Source organism: Diaphorina citri, unplaced genomic scaffold, assembly GCF_000475195.1.
Source record: "Diaphorina citri unplaced genomic scaffold, Diaci psyllid genome assembly version 1.1 scaffold2089, whole genome shotgun sequence".
Lineage (NCBI taxonomy): Eukaryota > Metazoa > Arthropoda > Insecta > Hemiptera > Psyllidae > Diaphorina > Diaphorina citri.
Window position 1 is genome coordinate 20188 of NW_007379514.1, and position 2503 is coordinate 22690.

Below are 2503 nucleotides of genomic sequence, written 5' to 3' on the forward strand. Positions count from 1 at the left end.
TCTTTATTGATTAGCACAAACACTATAACTTAGAAGCTTAGGTATTTATTATGTGTACATCTAAGATATGTATTATGTATGTATGCTCGTATGCTTTGCTTAAGTATACTCATGTGTAGTTTATAATTTCATCCCATATATTCAAGTAGCTAGAACTCTCTGTCTATTCGTTTCCTTAGAAAGTGATGATATTAGATATTACACATAAAGAACAGGGTAGCCAATAATATTCCAAAGTTAGCCCATAAAGGACAAATGGAACAAAGACGGTATGTTTACATTTAAAAGGTAAATTGTGCCATAATGGAGCTACTTTTAAACAGCACAAGTTAAGTTCAGAATGTTGAACGTAAAGATAGTGAGATAGTTTTACGCAGCACCACTAACGGCATATTGCCGATGCTTCTAATTTGTAGCGATAGCAATAAACACGAACATAAGGGAACCATTATGGAAAGGAAATAAGCTCGAAAGCTCCACAACAAAAGGAAGGGCGATAGAAAAAAGTTCAAAACTTCTCGCATTGAAGTGCGTTGAATAAGTACAATGGTTAAGTAAGTACAATGGAAGAATCTACAAAGGAGGATATGCCGATGCTTCTAATTTGTAGCGATAGCAATAAACACGAACATAAGAGAACCATTATGGAAAGGAAATAAGCTCGAAAGCTCCACAACAAAAGGAAGGGCGATAGAAAAAGTTCAAAACTTCTCGCATTGAAGTGCGTTGAATAAGTACAATGGTTAAGTAAGTACAATGGAAGAATCTACAAAGGAGGATATCAGGTCGTACAATGTGTTAGCTGTTACTATTTGTACGATTGTAATGAGAACGGAGGAAAAGTTAGAGTATAAAGGTACAGGATGGATAATTCAGATGAAATTCAATTCAAAAGCTGCCAAAATCACCAGGCAAAATGCATGAAGAGGGGAATTTTACACCAACCCTATTTATTTTATAGTTTTCAAGGATGAGTAGGAATACAAATAGTGTAGAGAACCTCATAACTACCTCCTTAAATAATATTGAAGTATTAAATAATCCTAATGGTCTAAAAACGAGTTGAAGAAATAGCCATGAAGAGAGATAAAAATAAACAAATTTAATAATTTAAGTGACAATGAAGAAATATAAGACGAGTATTTATGTGATATTGTATGAAAAGAAGCAAGTTAGGCAAAACGCATGAAGAGAGGAATTTTACACCAACCCTATTTATTTTATAGTTTTCAAGTATGAGTATGAATACAAATAGTGTAGAGAACCTCATAACTATGAGGTTTTCTTTTCAGGCAAAAGTATCGCATGCTATCTTTATTGATTAGCACAAACACTATAACTTAGAAGCTTGGGTATTTATTATGTGTACATCTAAGATATGTATTATGTATGTATACTCGTATGCTTTGCTTAAGTATACTCATGTACTATAATTTCATCCCATATTCAAGGAGCTAGAACTCTCTATTCGTTTCCTTAGAAAGTGATGATATTACACATAAAGAACTGGGTAGCCAATAATATTCCAAAGTTAGCCCATAAAGGACAAATGGAACAAAGACGGTATGTTTACATTTAGGTAAATTGTGCCATAATATGAAGAAATATAAGACGAGTATTTTACCTAGGACGTAATAAAAGAAGCAAGAAAATTCTCAGAGAGGTAGAAATTAGAGACTCATCATAACATCACACATTGTTTAGTTGTGTCGCAAACCAAGTGCCGAAAGTTCTAATGAGGAAAACAAACACAAGAAAATGAAAGGCGCTAGGCGTGGATAAACAAAAAACTCAAACAAAACAATGATATTCAGAAAGAGAGGCTGGAGGAAAATGTGGAAAGGGAGGTAGGAAGGAAGAGTGAGAATAGAAAGGAGGGATAGGGAAGAAGTTTAATAGCTCTTTTAATCTAAAGACTCCTTCTTAATAGATTTAAGAAATATCTACTTGTAATTGTATTTGTGGTTATACAGAAGTCCACAGTAATAAATTGTATACTGTGTTAATACTATTACTATTACAAAGTGCACAAAGAGCTATAATAAGACATGTACTAGTACCTATAATAAGACATGAAAAAAAATCTGTGATATAGAACACAAAAATTCACAAGCATGTTCAAACCTTTCATAAAAACCACTGTATTGTAATGTCTTCAATGTCGACAGAGACTTCAATCCCAGAAACATGGAAAAAAAGCGCTTAGCTACAACAGGACACAAAACCTTTTAAAATAAAAGCAAAATGAAATTTTAATCAACAAATGAAAATAACAAAACATGTGCTTAAAGTTAAACACCGTACAATAATATTTAGAACTTTCCCTTCCCCCAGCTGCCCCTCCTACTCTTCTAATAGATCAGTTGCACTTACTTGGGTGATATTTCAAAGTCATAGAGCAGGAAAAATGAGGACCAACGGATTTTTTCTTTTTCTTCTACGACTTCTAGATCCCGAGATAAATCGATTTAAAAAATACCGGTAAATCGTGAACTTTGACGTC